General features: G+C 39.8%; 1 protein-coding gene and 1 long non-coding RNA gene across 4 annotated transcripts in view; one reads left to right on the forward strand and one right to left on the reverse strand.

Moving 5' to 3' along the window:
- Positions 1-3,291: 3,291 nt before the first annotated feature.
- LOC124873706 lies at positions 3,292-5,983 on the reverse strand. The gene is made up of 2 exons (XR_007039606.1): positions 5,547-5,983; positions 3,292-5,384 (listed from the first exon to the last, which is right to left on the reverse strand). It is a non-coding gene; the product is annotated as an uncharacterized LOC124873706 (long non-coding RNA).
- Positions 5,984-6,033: 50 nt separating this feature from the next.
- The window catches only part of tbl1xr1a (tbl1x receptor 1a), a 58,877-nt gene continuing 42,482 nt past the window's right edge, over positions 6,034-22,428 (forward strand). Inside the window, exon 1 of one of the 3 annotated variants that reach the window (XM_047374566.1) lies at positions 6,034-6,090. The gene's annotated coding sequence lies outside the window, so the exon portion shown is untranslated. Of the gene's footprint in view, positions 6,091-10,147; positions 10,524-22,428 lie in introns of those variants that run through there. The other 2 variants (XM_047374567.1, XM_047374565.1) reach the window with 2 other exon arrangements.

The following is a 22,428-nucleotide window of genomic DNA, read 5'->3' on the forward strand; positions in this document are numbered from 1 at the left end:
GGAAGACTTCCCGAGAAAGGCGCCCAGGAGACATCCAGTATAGATGCTCGAGCCACCTCAACTGGCTCCTCTCAATGTGGAGGAGCAGCGGCTCTACACCGAGCCCCTCCCGGATGGCCGAGCTCCTCACCCTATCTTTCAGGGAGTGCCTGGCCACCCTACGGAGGAAGCTCATTTGAGCCGCTTGTATCCCAGATCTCGTTTTTTTGGTCATGACCCAAAGTTCATGGCCATAGTTAAGGGTAGGAACGTAGACCGACCGGTAAATTGAGAGCTTCGCTTTTCGGCTCAGCTCGGCTATGTACAAATTCCAGATTTTTCAAGACTCAATGTTCTCAGTCCTTTGCATTCATTTAAAACATGACAAATTAAAGTTTTCAATAACAAAAGAAGGATGGATTACAGGAAGAAAGGAATGGAGGGAGGAAAGACACAAGTAAAGAAAAGAAAGCCACCAACATGAAAAGAAAGCAACAAAGAAAGGAACAACACCAGCAAGATAAGGAAGAAATGACACAAAGAAGGAATTTAGGTAAATGTGATCATCACATTTTGACCCTGCTCAACTCCAATTCAAATTCAAAGATACTTTATTGATCCCCGAGGGGAAATTAGAATTCCAGTACAACCCATCCAAACAAGGGGGGGACGGGTCACCGAGGCTTTGCTGCCCACTCACAGGGGCTGACTGTGAATGGGACCCGCTGATGAGCAGGTACCAACAAAGCCAGTACTAGGCCAGAAAAGCTGTAATGGAAATGGTCGCAAAATGTAGAGCCCATGGAAAAGGGGCACTAGTGAAAGTCTGGAAACGGTCTAGAAACAGACCAGGATAATACTTAAATCAAATTCTTTGTTTTCAAGATGGTTCAGAAGCCTCATTTACTGTTGGGAATCACCATTGGCTAAAGGACCTCTCAGTAATAGATACCTGTTAGAGTAGAACATGTTTACTGCAATCCCTGCATCATAAAATGAGCTGAAACAGTAACAGTGTGTCTGATCTACTCACTTTCATGCATCATCTTTGTACACAATACTGTTTGTAGCCCATGACTGACTGTCTATCAGTGTGCTGCTAGAATCTTTAGAGGTTAGAATGCTGTTTGTCCTGTGTGTCTCTGTGTTGGACTGAGAATCTGTCCTGGGTGTAGCCTAACTTTTATTTCATGACAGCTAGGTTAACCAGATCCCAAGGTTCATGAACAGGAAACACTTGTGGTTGTTTTTAGTCCTACCTATCTGGAAATTCTACAATTCAAAGTAAAAAAATGCCATTGTAGATGGTGAAATCATTTTCACCCACATTCATGCCTGCAGTCATGTTTGATTCACCAATACACTCAAAATGCATCGTTCCGAGCTGTGGAAGGAAGCCAGAATCCCTGAGAAAAACCTACGCATGCACTGGGAGAACATGTAGCTCTTCTCATTTCAGAATATACACACATGCTTTCGATTTTGCTGTCTTTGGTCTTAGACCACAATATTAATTACAGCTCTGCAGAAAATGCTGTTATAGTTCAGGGCTGGTCATAAGAAAAGTATACTATATGCCTTCTCCTGCTTTCATTTACTCATGATCTAAAGCAGAGATCTCAAACTTCAGTCCCCAAGAGCTGGTGGTCCAGTGCACCTGAATGAAATGCCTGAATGACCTATTCAGGATTTATTCAGTTTATAATTATTTGATTTAGGTGTGTTGAAGCAAAAACACATCTAAGAGTTGCAGGACACCAGCCCTCTAAGACTGGCAATTCCATATGCAGGGATTCGGTCATGTTGCATGGACCCCTAATAACGCCCAAGTTCAGAAGAGAAGGCTTGGAAACAAACTGAAAACACAACAATATATGAGGTATATTCCTCTGACTTGATTGATGTGCAACGTTCCTGGAGACTTCTCTGAAGGGGATACAGTAAGTAATGCACTATGAGGGATGAGCCACAACACGTCCTCCAGTGTTCCCCACTGAGCTGTTTTCTTTTATGGAAGTCTATCGTAACCAGTCACATGGCATCGCTGGGACGTTCTGGAGGGTGCCTCGCAGCTGCTGTTCAGGATTAACTGATTAGTTTAGGATCCTCGAACCCCATTCAATTGAGAATGTGAATGTGTTTTCTCAGGGTTTTTTCATACAGAAGACTACTAAACTGAGTATTTAATAAAAGAAAATGAACCTTATCGGAGAATAGAATTCTTAGGAAGCTGTACAGGTATGGCAGAGTATGGTAGGAAACCTTTAGTAAAAATAAGGCAGTAACATTTTGTGATTTACATAAATATTTTAAATGAAAATGGATAACATGATCTGATCACTGTCATTTCAATCAAAAAATGAAAAACGCTGAATTTGTCAATCTTGGAATTTAGGGTAAAATGTAGTAACTCTCTTTTAGCAGCACTGCACAGCAACATGTGGGGGAGGGGCTTTGCTGCTGTATGCTCTATATAGCACTTTGTTCTACATCTCACTACAAGGACTTTACAAAAAAAATGTTTTAAACCTTGGTGTACCATAAGTAACCCAGGACTAAAGCTGCATGTTTTGTTTTCCTATTACCCTAACAGCAAACTACAAATCCATTTTGGTATTTGATTGAAAGTAGGTTTTATAGATTTACAACAAATTGTGATAAAAATCATAAAATTAAAATACAATGAAAAAGCTCAAGATTTGTTCTTGTATTTTTTATTGGTATATTTTCTCTTTTTTCCATATCAGCAGCCTGTGTATTTGTCCAAGCTGGATCTCCTAGCTGTAAATGCTAATGTGTAACTGGGTGAGCTGGGATCGATGAGGTTATTAAATGGACCGGCTTCCCCTTTTGTCTCATCAACCTGATGAGGCAGATCACGCTGTGCAACTCCCTTTTATTGGTCTGCACACAAAAGACTCATGAAAGAGTAAATAATTTTCTTTCTGTTTTTCTTCTCCTCTGCCCACACACACCACACAGAGTCACACACTACTTGAATATCTTTTTCCCCTCCATTTCTGCTGCTTTGAATAATTTAATCAGTTAACAGAAACCAAGCATGCTATTCCGTGCTCTGCTGTGGAGGGTACATTATAGATCGGTAGGTAGAGAAGCCATTACTGTAAGGCTTTAAGAAAACATATTATGGAGCCATGCTTTGTTGAGACCTTGACACCCTTTGAGCACTAAATATTCCAGAGGTGGGAAGAGATATTACTTGCCATTTGAATGGGTATGCTGTCCAGGGCTTTTAAACGTGGTATTTTTTGGATATGCAGCCTCTAAAAAGTACGGCCAAAGGATTGTGGTTGTGATTAATTATAGCTGATTATGCTACACATACATGATGCTGGGGGAAATAATATGGTTATATTGATGACTTTTTGTAGTGGGAGGAGCAGAACAGTCCCACAGCTCCTCAGTCCAAGTTCTCATAGCTATATCTGTCTTCCTCCCCAGTCTGGTGCTGAATTCAAAGTGAACTTCTAAGCTAGCTACATTGCAAATATTCATCTGGTTGATTTGTTGTTTGGCAGTCAGTCAAAACAAAGGAGTAAAGGTCACCAGATAAAGAAACATCCTTCAAAACACATTAAACACTACTGGCAGCACTTGATGGAGAATGATAGGGGTCACATTATGGGTATTGCATGAGGGGAGGAGGTTTCTGTGCTGGTTCCCAGCATTTGCAGTGTATTATTGTCCCATTGGCCTAATTTGAAACTCATGGTGTGTACTTGGAAATTTTCCCGGCCGAAATACATTCTTATATTTAAATTCTTATGGACTGTATCTCCTTCAACCATTAGCACACATAGTACTGTACAATCTCTATTTCTCCACATGCTTGAATAATTAAGATAGAAAGGAATACATTATGGTTATTGGCTTGTGTTGCTAATAGTAGTCAGCACCACAACAATTGGCAAATCCCACAGGTTTTCCAAGACGAATCTCAGCATTTACCTTTATCTAATGGACCTGTGTGGTAACTGAATCTTAGGGCATCACAGATTGGACCTGAATATTTGCAAAATTCCAAGAATCCTTATGGATCCTAAAATTTAACAATTCCAAGTGATTCGCATTATTCATGGTCTGTGTGGAATAGTGGCTTAAAGTGTTCAGAGACAGATAGCTATAGTAGTTGGCAATGGTCAGTGAACAGAACTCAAGTCAGACGCCTCTGATATGTTTCATCCTTTGGAATGGGAGATGTCCAACGCACATTTTATGTGGTGTCAACATCGACTCTACTTAGTTCTGATGAGCCCAAGTCCAGTCTTTGAGGGCTACTTTCCCATACTTCTTTTCTCCAACAAACTTGAACTAAATGAATATCTTGTTAGCGTGCCTCGTTCAGGTATGTCGGAGAAGAGAGGCAACCAAAGCTCCATTCACACTGCAGGCATTTCCGATCTTTTTACCTCCAAACAAATCCATGTCCATGACAAACCTAGGTGTTTTGCCCATTGGCACAGTATGGCACGTGTTGGCAACATTCACAAAATTGTGTTTTTACTTGCAAAACGTAATCAACTTTTTTTTTTTACGTCTAAAATAGTTCGTTTTAACATATTTGTTTTTTAAATTACTAATATTTTCCATTGAATGAAACAGAGAAACAGCTCTCTCTTGCTCCAACAGCATTCACTAGCAACGTTTACATGGACATAAGGCTGATCGGACTAAAAATGTGTCATGTAAACATGTCAGTGTCATAGTTTTGTAAACCGACTTGACCCACATGCAGGAAATGCTCAGGAGAAACAGGAAAGTTTATAGTGGTTGCACTGGTACATGGTGGGGCTGTAAAGAAGAAGCGAACAATAAGTAGGAGTGGAACTAAGAACAAATGAATGAATAAGTATTTAATTACTAGGCTGGGTGAGTTCTCTGCCAGGAGGAGAGGGATTCAGACAGACCGGAATGAGTACACAGTGCGGTGAGTACGAAGGCTCCAAACCAGGAGTGTGCAACAGCTAGTGGTGGTACGGTGCCGGAGCTGGGTCGCTTGTGAGCGGTGGACAGGTTCTGTAGAATCGGTGTGAGGCAGGTGGCACTTGGCGGCAGCCAGCAAAGTTAGTCCAGTAGAATCATAACAACGTGGCGTCTGTGAAGCTCAGGTACTCCAAAGGTCCGAGACAAAGTGAGCTCAACAAAACAGTACGACGATCCAGCCTGGGTAATATCCAGGTAGTCTCAATCTGGTGTACAAGAAGACAAAGACAGGTTAGCAAAAGTCAAACGAGAAAATACTTAATACGTGAGATGGCGTGAGTTCTACCACTGAAAGCTAACACTCGAGCGGTGAGATGCTGGCTGCCTGCTGCTTAAATACATCGAAGTTCATCAGCGAAGATAGGGAACACCTGTCACCTCCACCAGCACACCAGCACTTACTAAAAACAAAACACACACACACACACACACACACACATACACAATACCAAGCCGCGTGCCCACCACGACAGTCAGGTGGAAAATTCTGATCAGATTCAGCAGGATCAGAATAAAACTGTCATCTGATTGAAAGGGTGTTATTCTGAATGAGGCAAACTGACCTGAGTGAGCAAGTACGACCCACGTTAACATGACGTATTTCTGCCTTGAGTGGCAAGTCGCTCTGGCTAGATGCCAACAGAATATTCTGATCGGCAAGTTTATGACAGATTTTTAGTCTGATCCCCCGTTTTATTCCAATTACTTATGTCCATATAAATGGTACAATGCAATTTTTTTTTTTTTTTTTTTATCTGATCGTGAAATGTTGTGCATGTAAACATAGCTACTGACAAGCATCTTTACGCATGGCAATAATTCACGTTTGGTTAGTCCAAATGGCACAAATGACCTCTCCATTTAATCCGTAGAGCCAATAGAATCAGATTATACCAAACACACTGACGTCAGTCCCACCAATCACCAGCTGTAAAAAGACGAAAACCTGTGACGGAGATTTATCCATTTGTCGAATCAACAAGTTCTATGGAACAGGAAGCGAGAAATGCACTACTTCCGCTTGAAAACCAGACTGGGAGATGTAGTTACGAAATAAAAATAGAAACAAAACAATGGATTATACGTTTAGGAAAGACAATTATGAAGGTAAGAACATTTTTAGATTGTTTTTCATTCATGAGTATGTCTGGTCTTCTTTTGCTGCTGGTTTGCTAAATCCTGGGTGGATCGTGATAAAACATATATTTTCGGAATCTGTGAGGTCTGTGCTCTTTGCACATGCTGTTTGTGTGTGTACAAGGGAGGGCAGCTAAGACCAAGTTTTACAATGAAGGCATTCTGTGGAGTTTGATTACTTTCTGATTCAACTGCTTGTTGTTTTAACTGTGTTTGGTGTTCATAGAAGAGGTTTATATCAGCTTTTAGCCACGAGTCTGATGTTTTAGAGGATACCACACGTTTATGTTTACCTAAAGGATGGTAGACCAATGAAAGTAGAAAAAAAAAGTACACACCCTCCCCTGTTTGCGGGGGATGTAAAGGATGAGGTTAAGAACGTAATAATAACACATCCATTATTACTTCTACATCTACATTCTCCCTCTGAACATGTAGGTTGCTTTGGGGTCATAAAAACCTTCAGACTAAAGTCTGATGGCTGTCACATTTGAACAAGTAGTTTGAATGACCACAAAAAAAAAATTGGATTTCAGCAAGAAATTGGAATTGAACATCAAGACCTGTAGTGTGGACGTAACCTAAGAGTTGCAGGAAAGTAGATCTCGAGGACTGCAGTTGGGAACCTCTGGCTTAGTTGCAAACCCAAGTTTCCTGTAGCTGCACAAGAGCTTACATCCGCATGGGCCATGGGTGTCCTAGTTTTGATTTATGAATGACCAGGGGCAGTATGAGAGGGGTTTCATATCTGCAGCTACATGACAGAACTCTTTGAGAAAGGCTGATGGTTTAATGTTTCCTACAATGGCCACTAATCTCTTTATAAGGCAAAATCAGCAAGGTTTTTTATGCTGGAAATGTTACACAATATACAGGTCCTTCTCAAAATATTAGCATATTGTGATAAAGTTCATTATTTTCCATAATGTAATGATGAAAATTTAACATTCATATATTTTAGATTCATTGCACACTAACTGAAATATTTCAGGTCTTTTATTGTCTTAATACGGATGATTTTGGCATACAGCTCATGAAAACCCAAAATTCCTATCTCACAAAATTAGCATATTTCATCCGACCAATAAAAAAAAAGTGTTTTTAATACAAAAAACTTCAACCTTCAAATAATCATGTACAGTTATGCACTCAATACTTGGTCGGGAATCCTTTGGCAGAAATGACTGCTTCAATGCGGCGTGGCATGGAGGCAATCAGCCTGTGGCACTGCTGAGGTCTTATGGAGGCCCAGGATGCTTCGATAGCGGCCTTTAGCTCATCCAGAGTGTTGGGTCTTGAGTCTCTCAACATTTTCTTCACAATATCCCACAGATTCTCTATGGGGTTCAGGTCAGGAGAGTTGGCAGGCCAATTGAGCACAGTGATACCATGGTCAGTAAACCATTTACCAGTGGATTTGGCACTGTGAGCAGGTGCCAGGTCGTGCTGAAAAATGAAATCTTCATCTCCATAAAGCTTTTCAGCAGATGGAAGCATGAAGTGCTCCAAAATCTCCTGATAGCTAGCTGCATTGACCCTGCCCATGATAAAACACAGTGGACCAACACCAGCAGCTGACACGGCACCCCAGACCATCACTGACTGTGGGTACTTGACACTGGACTTCTGGCATTTTGGCATTTCCTTCTCCCCAGTCTTCCTCCAGACTCTGGCACCTTGATTTCCGAATGACATGCAGAATTTGCTTTCATCCGAAAAAGTACTTTGGACCACTGAGCAACAGTCCAGTGCTGCTTCTCTGTAGCCCAGGTCAGGCGCTTCTGCCGCTGTTTCTGGTTCAAAAGTGGCTTGACCTGGGGAATGCGGCACCTGTAGCCCATTTCCTGCACACGCCTGTGCACGGTGGCTCTGGATGTTTCTACTCCAGACTCAGTCCACTGCTTCCGCAGGTCCCCCAAGGTCTGGAATCGGCCCTTCTCCACAATCTTCCTCAGGGTCCGGTCACCTCTTCTCGTTGTGCAGCGTTTTCTGCCACACTTTTTCCTTCCCACAGACTTCCCACTGAGGTGCCTTGATACAGCACTCTGGGAACAGCCTATTCATTCAGAAATGTCTTTCTGTGTCTTACCCTCTTGCTTGAGGGTGTCAATAGTGGCCTTCTGGACAGCAGTCAGGTCGGCAGTCTTACCCATGATTGGGGTTTTGAGTGATGAATCAGGCTGGGAGTTTTAAAGGCCTCAGGAATCTTTTGCAGGTGTTTAGAGTTAACTCATTGATTCAGATGATTAGGTTCATAGCTCGTTTAGAGACCCTTTTAATGATATGCTAATTTTGTGAGATAGGAATTTTGGGTTTTCATGAGCTGTATGCCAAAATCATCCGTATTAAGACAATAAAAGACCTGAAATATTTCAGTTAGTGTGCAATGAATCTAAAATATATGAATGTTAAATCTTCATCATTACATTATGGAAAATAATTAACTTTATCACAATATGCTAATATTTTGAGAAGGACCTGTATATAAAAACATTAAATGACTGCCCTGCGATGGACTTGCAACCTGTCCAGGGTGTACCCCGCCTCCCGCCTGTAGACTGTTGGAGATAGCCACCTTGACCCATTATGGAAGAAGTGGTAGTAAATGACTGACTGACTGACATTAAATGACTGTAGGCAAAGAATAAGGAAACCAGCATTTTATTGGGAAACTCAATCCCCCCACCTCCACTTCAATGAAACCATACTATTGCATTCCAAAACCAAAAAAATCAGATATGAACAGTAAATGATGGCATCATCAGATATGTCAAAGCCATTTTAATTAGTCTGAGATGGACCGGAGACCTCTTAGGGAGTGTACTGTCTCTTGCCCAATGATCGCTGAAAGCAGACTCTGCAAGGAGAAGCAGATATAGACAATGGATGGATGAATGGATCTTGAATGGTGACCTCCCTGAGACTGTAAAGCAAAGGTTAAGTTAAATTTCTTGCTGTTCCTGTGCCATTACCCATCCTCCACTCTTCTATTACATCCACACCATAGTTCACTCTACATAGCACCCTGGGGCATTGTGTCTATGTCTCTGTCTGTGTGTCTCTTTATCTCAGCCGAGCCTTATCTGGGTTAGTGTGTGTGTGTTTGGGTGTACTGATTGGCATATGCTTTCAGTTAAAGCATGCATAAGCAGCTGTCAATTTGTATATGTTTACATCCACAGACAATATGTGTGTCTTCTTCTGCTTGGTCTTATAGTAGACAATACTTTGTATTGCCACAAGAAATTTTAGTAGTCAAAGGTAATTAGCATAATTACTAGTGATAATTCTCACAAGGCTCCATTTCTTTGGCCAGTGTTGTTTACTATTTATATTAACTCACCGGGTGTCACATGTTAATATCCAAACGTATGCAGATGATGCAGTGTTTTTTAAACATGCAGAAAAAGCTAATTTGATTATCACATCACGTCTGAATTTTTTTTTTTTTTTACATATTGTTTAAAATCATAGATAGATAGATAGATAGATAGATAGATAGATAGATAGATAGATAGATATGAGAAATAGTGTTTTTACAACAACTAGACAACAAGCCTTTCTTGATACATTAATATAGTGTACATGGCAAAATAGGAATTGCTGTGACAGCAACTTAGTTATGTTATCTAAAGCAGGTAAGATTTTGACCTTTTAGAACATTTCAACAGGACTGGAATTGTCCTGTTGAAATGATATACATGTATGTATGTCATGATATATGTGTGCGTGCGTGTATGTGTGTGTGTGTGTACCAATTAATTATAATTATATTAATTTCATCAAACATATATTTTACCTGTTTAACCAAAACAACTGAACAAACAAAATGTATGTATTTTCTGTTTTATTATACATTTACAGTATTCCAAAAACTACTTAGATTTTTGGCTACTTAGTGTTAAATACGGCCTATTACTTTTACCAATATTTAAAAAAATAATCATCAAGCAGCAAACGCCAACCCCCAGCCTGACAGCACAATCCTCTCTCATACTGCGACACCCATTTTGATGTTTATGTGACTGGAGTGTGCTTCCTGCAGAGAAGAGCTCAGGCCTGCCTCATTTTCGCATGGCAGGTCAGCTGCTCTGTGTTTCAGTCTGAAGCCGTTGGCTGCTACGGAACCGTTTGGCTCTTTTCTCTACTAGCGAGCAACGCTACATTCAAGACCCGACTGTAAAACCAGCTCAATTTTAAGGGGATTTATCACCATATATGTCAGTATATTCAAAACACATCGCTCACTGGGGATCAAGGTACCGGTCGGCCGGTTCTGAAGGCTGTTATAACGCTCTTTTCGAGGTTTAATTAGAGCTTGAAAACAGCGGTGGTAGTGGAGGAGATTCCATATTAGGAGCACAGAGGAGAAGGCACCCCCCTTGTGTGATTTGGAGCTTTAGGTGAGTGTTTATCATCTTTTGGCTTTGTTATTGCCGTTATAAATTATAACCCGGTGTGCAACGGTACCGTAGGAATGTCCAGTTAAGGTTTGGACGGGTTATAACGTTGTTTTCGGGGTATATTTGGACATTTTGTCTATGAGTGGGGGATGGGCAGCATCAGCGCGTGAGTAGGCGCGCGCGTATTGTGCACGTGTTCGCTGAGCAGTTCTCGTGTGTGGTTTGTGTTTGTGAGCGCGCCCTTCCTTCCTGCTAGCTGTAAATGAAACCCTCTGTAGTCATTTTTAACCTCAGTCATTTAGAGAATGTTTCGAACATCTAGTCACTGTTGCTGGAGTTTGCTCTGAAATTAAATGCTTGGGTTTGAGATGGCCCTGTACTTGGCAACTTCTTTTGTTTTTTAAGTTTGTAGATTTGGAAGACTTCCACTAAATATTAATGGGCTCATTTGGTTCCAAGATAATTCAGATTATTGCTATGCTATTTATCAAGTTAACAAGTGTCACAATAAATGAATTTTGTTCAGTAGGACACAGTTTGAGCCCAACAGTTATCCTAGTGTGGTTTGTACTTTTAAACCTTCTAATCTGTGCTTAAGTTTAAACTAAAGCTGCACTTTGACCTAAAAAGTTTCACAGTACACTTAATTACCTTCCCTGTAGGTTGATTGAAGGTTTACTAGAGTGCAGTACTGCTGATGGCTCTAAAGCTAGAAGAGCTGTGGGGGAGGGGTAAACACACACAGCTGACATGGCCACTTGCCCACCTTGTGAATCTCAACTCAGTGACACAATGTACCAATAGTCCCAAATAAGCCTTCTGTAACTGTGTTACCAAGTAATACAAAGTGTTTAACGCTCACTGCCTAGTTGACGTGAGGGTTTTCTAATCTAAGACACTCATAGCTCTTATGGAATGTTTTTATCTTACTAGTGTGATCATGTGGCAGATATGGACACCTGTATTTGGTTTTATGATTTTATAAATAGTTATTTTTAATTATAATTTAGTTACATAGCTGTATTTTTGTAGTTTAAAAGACCTAAGTGGTAAATTTTTGGCCCTTGGTCTATTTGCACATCAATCATTTGCCAGTTCATACCAAATTAATGCTATTTTGTGCTTTCTTACTTCCATGTCCTACTTGTAATGCCCATGTAATTAAACTGTTGTGTATGTGTTTAGTTTTGGTTGTAGGTAAGTATTTTTGTAATTATGGTAGGAAATGGTCACAAAAATGATCAAATCTGTGCACATAATTTTAGTCAATCATATCTTATTTTCTGTAAACCCATATATTTGGGTTCTAATCCCTTTTTGACTCTTATGATGTGACTGATTTGATCAAACCAAAATATCTCTACATGACCTCCTGCTGGTAGATATTGTTTATTGGAGTCATATAACCACAGTTCACAGTCTGTCAGCCACAGTTCCACAGTAGACTTGAATAGAGTAATAAAAATAAATACTTTTTGTGGACATTGTGATGCGGTACCAAACTGACTTTCTAGCAATGGAAAACTAAACTGATTCTTTAAAGGTAAAAATAAGTTTACCTGCCAATGAGAAAGAATAGGAATAAACAGACTTGAATAAGCAATTTTTAATGTTAAAGATATTCTGTTGCAGTTTCCTATGTAGAGACGTACACCTACTCTAAAGCGAGTGACAAAGTGGAAATTCAGTTGATGAAATGTGAAACTGGCAGGCTACCTTATTGTTGTGACCCCAAAGATCTGTTTGATGCAGGAATAACTGCTTGAGCCTGGTTCACACGGCAATGGTCGGCTGATTTTCAAAACCTGAGAGAGCCCCCACACGTGAAAATAAAAAATCATAGATATAACAGGTTTGGTCCTTTAGTGTGTGGTGTACACGGTAGGAAATTGGACCAAGACAATCTACCATGTCAAATATCCCCCATTTGAGGTCAGAGCGGTCCTGATGTCTTTCCGAGCACACTAGATCACTCTTGGCACACTACACACACACCAAGAATATCTCAAGAGATTATCGTAAGAGCCATCACAATAATTGGGGCATGTCGAAAGGGGAAGATCGGGTCAAAATAGGCATAAAAATCCTCCTGTGTGAGCCCAGCATTAGTGGATGGGAGACTTCCAGGGTAAATGCATAATTTTTATTCCAAAGAAGTTGGGATCATAGCAACCTATACTGCAAAAGTACAAAATGGTGCAGAGGCGAAATAACCAGCACTCTCAAATCTTATGTAAATCTGGGGTTGCAAGAGTGGTTTCCTTTCCTATAAAGCAAAGATTTTTCAGCAGTATGCTTAAATTACCTGTTATGGGCTCTGCTTACAAACACAAAACAACTTACAAAACACTGTATTGTCTACTTTTGCTGTTTTGATGTGTTGCCCTAGCTAGTAATCATTAACCACTTGGAGTGTAACTATACAGGTTTGATGGTCTTATTTTAGGCAAGGAAGCAGTTCTTGAGTTGTCCTGTTGTGCTGATGGACCTAATTTTGAAAGGCTTCTCATCAGGTCGGATGACAACTCTTTGTCATGAAAACACAGAAGAAACCCTCACCACTTTTAAATTGTATTTTGGGGTAGAGGGGGCATTTTGTTTACTCAGTGGAAAAAAAACAGTGACAGACGATGGAAATTCTGCGTTACCACTCTGAGAATGCCACAACTGGGTAACCGTTAGTGACTAATGCTGCTCAAGTTGGCATCTGCTTTGGACCTTTGTATTGGCGCTAAGGGATATTTCACATTTTGGGGGGGAGTCAGGACCGCAGTTGTGTAACTCTAGTTGAAAATCTAAAATTATTAGAATGATGAAACATTACCTGGATCATTCAGAGGTTCCTTTTAAGTATAGTTTCAGATTTCTGAAACTTTCATTCTGTTGGTGAAACACAGAAAAACAAAATTTTCTTGTATTTTTTTTTGGCATCTTTTTCCTTGGTCCTTTTCCTGTCCACGGTAGGGCTGACATTTTTTCGGGAGTCTCACGGGGTTCCCACGGGAATCCCGCGGGACAGGAGACAGCATCAGTAAAGATCACGTGATTGGGACGGTACAGGATAAAAAATGAACGGGAGCAGACGGGAGCGGGAGCTAACCAATAGGAGGGAAAATAAACTAGGATCAATTGTCCTTGGAAATGTAAAACTGAGACTTTGTTATAAACTTTAAGAAAAAAAAACTTGGATCGATGCCGCCATTGTGTAGTTTTTTTCCAAGAAGCCTATACTATAATGTGAGTCAAACGAACTACACGACCCACAAGCCAACAGTGCTTCTGCTCGATGTTTTCCACCTGCGTTCAGAATGGAGGAAGCAAATGCAGGTGGAGAACTGGACGTGGTAAAATTGGATTTGTAACGTAAAGTCAGAAATAAGGACTTATCTATTAAACTCATAGAGCTGACAGGAAAGTCGCAAATATTACCGAACTTCAGGAGAGTTGAATGTAGCGGTTTTAACATGCAGTATGATGCTTGTAAAACGTGATTAGTCGTAATCAAGTTCACCAGTGATTAAGGGACACTTGTAAGGCAGATTCTGGATTAAATCAGTCCTGCATCTCTTCATTCATCAAACCAAAAGTACCATCATGTGTCAAGTCTCATCTGACCAACAAAATTGCTGCATGTGCACTAAAGATTTAAGAGGTAAGGTATGGAAGCCCGTGAGGGGACATGGGGAAATTTATTTCTTTTGCGTCCCCACGCAATACTTTTGCGTTCGGCATTTTGGAGCAACAGCACAGATGACAAACTGCTCATAAAACAAACACTGATATGTCATTGATATGGTTTATTTGTCATATGCAGGTTAACACGCAGTAAACAATGTGATGAAATGCTTAGGATAAGAAGAACCGTTCAAATCACGATAAAAACAAAAACACTAATGGCGTACAAAAAAAAAGTACACATCATGCAGCAGTAATAGTTCAGTAGTTTGTTTGACAGCTTGTGGATAAAAACTGTCTTTTAGTCTGATTTGAAGATAATTTTATTTAAGGCTGATTTCAAAATAAAACTCTATAAATCTCAAAACGGGTGTAGTGTTTGTTTCATTTTTGCAGTTATCTGGTTTGGAAACTATCCCACAAAGTATTGCGAAATAACGTAAAGACTATTGCGTGGGGACACAAAAGAGAAAACAATTCCCCCCATGTCCTCTCGTGGACTCCGTATAGAAAGGCTTCATCAAGGGAAGATATTAAAGAAATATGTTGTGAAATAGAAAAAAATTGAATGTACCATTAAATGTACAATTTATTTATCATCATTAAATATTAAGTGTACCACTAATTACGTCATGTCGTCTTTAAAATTATACTTAATTATTCAGTGGCACATTTAATTGCATAATAGTCCATTTCATGATATAATGGTACATTTATTGTTTCTAATGATGTATTAAATAAATAAATGGTACCTTTAATTTAATGGCACATTTAATGTTACATTTCTTTCATGTTACATTTACTTCACTTATGGGACATTCACAACATTTATTTATTTAATGAAGATTTTATTGTATTAATTTTGTCCAGTTTGACCCTCCATTCTTGATGCCTGTATAGGAGGTCATGTCAGAATTTGAATCAGGTGTTCTGGAGCAGATACACGTCTAAAACTTGCAGGGAAGGGGTCCCTGAGGACCAGGGCTGTGAACCATTGAGGTACAGTTTCTAAATTATGAAGGTAATGCCTTTTTGCACTTTTATTCACCAAGTACAGTTCTCTTACTAGGTGCATTTTTCTTTCGTTCCAGCAACTTGAAACATAAAAGTGATGTCATTGTTCAAAGGAAACAATCACTTAATAAATAAGTAAAATACAACTAGGTACATTTTGTTTATTCAACTAAGATAGATCTGTTTCCTTGTTTGATATTTTATTATTTTGTCATTATTATTCTTTTTACTTTAACTGGCCTTTACTACAGCTAAAAACAGGGACCTAACTGGTCCTTCAAAGAAAGAAATTGCCAAAAGACTAAATGAAGAAAACAAAAATGGGAGTGGCACAGGAGTGGGAGTCGTTCTGAATGGGAGCGGGATGGGACAGGAGAGAAAATCCACTCCCGTGTCACCCTCTAGTCCACGGGTGAACATAGTGGGTTAGATTAGTGTGAGAGTGAGAACAGAAATTTGTCCGCTTATCAGCATGCAAATCCATATATGTGGCTTTATTTTAAATGCAGCTGTTGCTTTTTATGTGTGTGTGCTCGCTACCATAAGAAGCCTTTGCACTGGTAAACATATTGGAGACATGAGTTGCCCATACAAATGTCAGCTCACACTATAAAACGAATGCGTTTATTGATCTGGGCCTTTGCAACCGTCCCAGTTCACCATGTGGCCCTTTGGAGAAATGAATTGCCTGCCTCTGTTGTTGATAGAAAGGTCTTCTTCGGGAACCTTTTCAGTTCTTCTCAGTAAGCACAAAAATGGGAACATTTGTAATATTTCTTGCCAAAATGTTTTGTTTGTTACGAAAGGGGAATGAAATAACTTTCATCATGTTATATGTGAACAAGTATTTTTTGTGAGTAATTCCCATTAACATGCTGCTTTACAGTAAGGGCCTTGCTGACTTGCTAAGCATTTGTAAACTATACAGTGTTTTTTCTGTTGAACCAATCTTAATAAATGGAGCTGGTAATATGTTTGCAGGGATACTGGGATACTGTAATGTGATTTGCGTAGTTTAACCATTTGCCAGCACTGTAATCCTTTGCTGAAATTCAAAAATACCACAGAAGGAAGATCAAGCATTCCTCTCTTTGAGATCATGTCTCGCTCTTTTGTGACCTCAGTGAACCTCAAACATGTTGAAACAATATCGTTACGTTTTAAACAGAGTCTTATATTTGTGCTTCATCTGACTTCATTTTTAAACAGCTCACTGACAGTGAATGTAATGGTGTTCACAATGAAAGTGTTGTTGTTGTTGTTAGCTAGACCTGGTAGTGCTAAGGTATGGAAGGGTCCCCTGGTTGGAAAAAGATCCGATTTTTGATCCTCTGACTAGCTGGTCACTGATCCTGGCCAGTTGTGGTAAAGGTCTGGTACTTCTGGTCACTGCTCAGTTTCTCTGTGCATCTCTGATTACCACAAAGGTTGGGCCTTGTTTTTGGTCAATCCAAACAAAGTAAAATGTATGAAATTCACTGTGTTTTGATGAAAGTGGTGTCCTTTTTCCCTCACCAGCAACTGATAGCAACTTGTTGCAAACAGCTTACCACATGTGGTGATAATTCACAAAATTATCTCACTGTGAGCCTTTTCTAGGTTCTAGTTTCTGGCATCACAATATAGGACAGCACTACAACATGGAAAATGGAGCCACCCATACTGCCATTGTTAAAATACGTCAACATAAAAACTAATATTTACAATACATATTGGAATATTATTTTTGCCAATTACCACTGAACCCTTTTGGATTACAGTTTCTAATGCAAGGTTTCCATCTCTTAAAAGAACATATCAAAATTAGGATAAACCATGAAACAAGATTTGTGCTAACTGTATGGATCAAACGTCTTTACTGAGATGCAGGAGAAAGCTCAGTAGTGAACAGGGATTTTTCCAGCTGTATGGGGCGTAGAATAACACAGCTAGGCCCCTCAGCCACCTTACTGGGCTGAGGAAGCATAGTGTTGCCCATCGCTTTTTATTTCTTTTAGTTTTTAAGTGATGATGTTTACAGCTACACTTGGCAAAAGCGATGGTTACTGAATTCAGAACTTTTATAGGTACCGACCGAATTCCATTGTTACTACTGAGTACCAATTCACGTAAAATCAAATAGTACCATGTTTTGGTACCTAATGCATCATTGTGACACTGAGGGAGTGGAAGAGTGGGTGATTTTTTCCCATTCTGTACACGAACACATCATTGCACGCACAAGAGCCCAATGATGTCAGTAGACGCTGGTACCGTGGCTGATAGAAAGCGCTCAAACGTTTGGCTCCACTTTTCAAAATGCGGTGCAGATTACTCTCGCTGCAATATTTGTAATGCGTAGTGCAATGCAGGCAGCGGGAATACTTCTAATGCGAGGAAGTACCTGGTTAAGCATAAGATTTGAAGAGTGCACAATTTTTGTCAGCCTCAGATCTACGGCTACAACTACTGCATTGGGCACCATGTTGAATGGAACAATTTTGAGACTTTATTATTAAACAATTTAACATTTATTACCACATAAACAGACACAAAGTACCAAAAACTGGTACCGTTGAGTGCTGGTATCGATTCCCAGGTACTGGGTGTCTGTACTGTATCGGTTCAAATCTGAAAAGTACCCATCCCTACTTGGCAAGCTACCAGTGGCCTGTCTGTTGAACAGCTGACTGCAGGCTTGCTACCTTAGCAGAGAGGCTGACTAATTAGCCCGTTAATATCTGCTTGTTCTACTCCAGTTCTGATTAAAAGCAAAACAGCAGAAAGTATAATATTCTGGGTAATTAAAACATTCACTTATAAAGAAACTACTACTGAATTTAGCAGGTGATAGTTTTATAGTTTTGCATAAATCTGTCTCAAAATCAAAATAAATAAACATTATAGAGATGGTTAATGTAACTGTTATATTATTGCAGCTGCAGATGATTTTATACGTTTCTGCTTTGTTCAGTTTGGTAGTAAGTGGTGCCTGGGGAGAGGCTGGTTGGCTGACAGAAGCCAAGTATGACCCAGCAGTGTTATGGGGCCACAGAAGGTGACCATCCAGGAAAATATTAGTGACTAGAGACACATGTGAAAAGTAAATAATAAATTGTAGAAACGTTTAAAGAATGTTGGTTCTTTCTTTGCCACACTGCTTCTCTTCCTATAATTTATTCTCAATATTTCCCTTGATCAAAATCTCAGGTCTCCACTACAAATGTTTACTGTCACTGATACTCCTAGATCTCAGCCTCTCCCTGATGAGCTTTCCAGAGTAAATTTTCTTTAAGAACAAATCCAGATCACCCTGTCTTTACTTGATACTTACCATGTTACAGTCCTGTCCTGAAAGTAGCAACTTTGTGCCTTCATTTCTTCTGTAGCATGGATTTGTGTTAATGAAACTGTTTTAAGATTATGTAAACAATCAAGCATTAAACGGGACAGTGAAAAATGTTTGAATGCTTGAAAGCACAGTATTTAGTGGTAATAAATACTGTTCTTGCTTGTTTGTTATCGATGTAGCAGATAACAGCACTGAGGACACGAGAATATGGTAAGCTGCAGATCAGCAAGCTGAGTCACATTATCTATATAGGACACACTGATTACTTGGCCTTAATAAATCACACAGGAGGCGTGTTGGAGTAGTGCAGTTATGTAACCAGTGCTGGGCGGCGTTGTCAATAGTGAAGGGACAGACAAAATGGGCTTAAGTGCAGTGCATGAAAATGTTGTTCTTCACGAGGTATTGGCTTGATAAGAAATAGAGACGCACAAATATAGAGCAAACAATAATTCTTGATTTAGATAATTTATTAAAGACTGTTTGGTGTGGAGTTTTTTTAAAGGTGGACACCTAACAATTCACTGACAGGACATAACTGAGTGATTTAATAAAGCCAAAAATTCCTCCAGGTATTGTAAGAAATTTTAATTCCGTACAGAAAAGGTGAGCACTTGTTTGATTTTGGTATGAATTCTGATTGTTTTTTCCTTTATCACCTGAGCAAAAATGAACTGCTATCCTACGCATGTTTTACAATTTACATGGAGACCTGGGTCATAGAACTCTCAGGTACCAGAGAATCTCAGGTACCAGAGAATGGGGCTCTTGTCCCAGCACAACAAAGCAATGTGTGGATGAAGAGGGCCAGATCTATTTTACCTATGCACACATCAGCAAACAAAACCTGCTTAACTATGATCTGATAGGACATTTTCCAGTATTTGAGTTGCAAACAATGCACAGATGGGTTTATGTTCCCCTGCCTTGTATTTGGAATCCTCATTGTATTAATGAAGAGCAGCTAGTCGCCAGGTGTCCATCCATCCATGCTGGTGACTGGTGACAGGAAGTATGTTTCAGTTGCAGCCGTTAAGATTTTCTCGTGCACATTAATTTCTACTGATTTCAGTCATACTGCAGATATGCCAGTGTCTCCTCCATACAGAGAGATTTAGTTTTTCCTGTCCAACCGACAACGGAGCCCAGGACGTTTTCAGACTGTTACACTTTGGAACCCGTTCTCAATTTGTGCCATTTTCAGAGAAAACGAGCGCTGCTGTTGTGTAGACTAACAGTAGAAATTGAGATATTCTCCTCAACATTGCTACTCATCTTTTAAAGTCAGCCACACAGCTGATTACAAGACAAGGTTTACTTCAATAGGCATGTAGCACTCAGTCATTATAGCACTTATGTTTCAGCTCCTGTTTGCCATGCCCTATTCCGCTGCTATGGCTAACCTTTTCTGCGAACTGCTGCTAATTTTAGGTGTTGTGTCATTTTTTTTACAGCTCATATAAAACCATATCATATTTTAAATGTAATTTTCCAATACATTGTAAATCATTTTTATGTAAATGATTTACCTAGAATGTAGGTGCAGGTAAATGTTCTTCATTTTGGTCATTGCTAAAACGAACCCAGAGTATTTCACCTAGAACAACAAGAACAACCCATGCTAGCACTGTTAACAAAGAGAACTGAGAGAAATGAGCTGTTTTAAAGACACACACTAACTCTGGTAGCTTCAGCAGATTCTTACCAGCAATATTGGTACAACACAGTTATCATTTAGCAACAAATGCCACAGTGTTTTTAAGAGACCTCCTTTTACATACTATGTGTATTCAGTAAATAGACTTCACTGTCTCAGTGATTCTGATTATTTGATTTTTTTAAAAGAAAATGCCATTGTTTTAATAGAGACTAAAATCAAACTTCTGGACTGGTTGAATGCTACAGGCAGCTGGATTTGGACTTCAGCTGATTAGTTTTCCTCCATTATCTGTGGTGTTTCCACTCAGATTGAGTTTGTTTCAGGTGAATAGTTAAGTTCTGATCAAGCTTTGAACCTTATTGCTGTTAAACATGTGACCGCCAACATAAGGCTTTGGTCCGGTCCCAATTTCCTTCCTTACTGTATCTACATGAGAATCCTTAATGATCCCAAATAGCAGAGTTCAGTGATAGCTGTGAGGCCAGCTATGTATGTATATAATGTGTGTGTGTGTGTGTGTATGTTGTTACTCTCATCGGTGCCCCCTCGAGATCTCTCTCAGCAAAGTCCAAACTCAGACTAATTAAAATGTATCAATATTTTACTTTACTGAGGGCTGTCTGTATAAGGCAGAAATTAGAATCACTTGACAATGTAGAATATATATATATATATATATAAATGTTTTTTCAATTGTTAAAGAACTTCCATGTATGAAACAATAATAAATCATTTTCTGATGCAGAACCTTTCTTCAGTTCCCATCTTTTCTTTTGAACAAATATGTTATTGTTCTCTGCATTGCGGTCAAGTTTTGACTTCATTTAAATTAAAAAATTTGACAGTTCGGTTGTTTTCGCGGTTTTTATTTAAAAGTCTGTAGATGGTAAATTATTTATTGTTCGTCCTGTCCTTATGCAAGCTGCGGGTTTTTATGTCTGCACCAGCTGTGTAAAATCTCCCAGTCCGTTAAATCGAACGCACCGATCTCCTTGGCAAACGCTCTGTTTTGGAGGTAATTGCGCATGCGCTCTTGTGTAGTGAATGTGAAATCTCTGGTCCTAACAGTGTTTTCGAGCTGTACTGTGTTGTTGTAATTCAGCAAAATAACATGAAACACAACTAGTTTCTCTCCCTTTGCTTTTAACTGGGGTATTTAGCAGCGAGCAGACAGACATTAAATGTAGCAGTGCTCGTTTTAAAGGTTGGCCGTTCACAAAAACCTCGAACTCCGAGGAAGAGAAGCAAAGCAAGATCATTGAGGCTCCAGCATAGCAGAACAGTTCAGAAACTATTTGGAATGAGGGAAAAATAACTATAATTATAAACTGATTAAGTCATGTTTTAGACTGCCTATTGGTAGCGGATCTGATCTTTGTGTGCTCGTGAATTTTTGCAGCTGTAACTGGTTCTGGATGACTGCTTCATAGCAGACAGCCGTTCCTCCCGGTACTGCGTACCGGTGCAGAATCTTTTAGTGGAACGCAGCACCGGACCGTACCGGCTCACTTTCACCCCTGCCCCTAATATATATGAAGAAATCAAATGCTGTGGATCATCTGCTCTCTTACCAGATGCTACTCTGTAATATTCCCAGCTGTCCAAAGGAATTTCCAGCCAAGAATTTCCTGCTGAATAATGCACGTGTGAATGGCAGCTGTGGCCCTGTCTCTCCTACACATAGCTACTGGCTGAGCTTTTACTATGACTATCTGTATGTGCTTTCTTTCATACTCCAGACTTGAAACTGGCTCAGAGCTCATCTGGTTAGCTGTGTTTCTCTCCTAGATGAAGCCTCTAAAGGAGCTACTACTGCTATTCATTTTTCACTTTCCCTTACGGAGTACCCCTGGATCAGTGCTTCTGTGTTGTTTTTTGTGTACATGCTCTGTCTCCTCAAACCCCCAGTTGGTCGTGGCAGATGGCCGGTCACTGAACCTGGTTCTGGTTCTGCTTTCTTCCTGTTAAAGGGAAGTTTTCCTTTCCACTGTCGCTACATGCATGCTCTGTATGAGGGATTGCTGCAATGTCAATGACACAATGCAATCTGCTGGGTTTCCTTTGATAGAAAAACTTTATAACCAAACTGAATAATAAACTGAACTTGACTGCAATATTTGATAACTAGGATCGATTGGGAATGTGTTTACTTGACTTGGAATCTGTCTGATTGGACTGAATACATTTTTTTGTAAAGTGCCTTGAGACGCTAAGTAAATAAACTG

This window comes from Girardinichthys multiradiatus, chromosome 9 (assembly GCF_021462225.1).
Source record: "Girardinichthys multiradiatus isolate DD_20200921_A chromosome 9, DD_fGirMul_XY1, whole genome shotgun sequence".
In the NCBI taxonomy this organism is placed as follows: Eukaryota; Metazoa; Chordata; class Actinopteri; order Cyprinodontiformes; family Goodeidae; genus Girardinichthys; species Girardinichthys multiradiatus.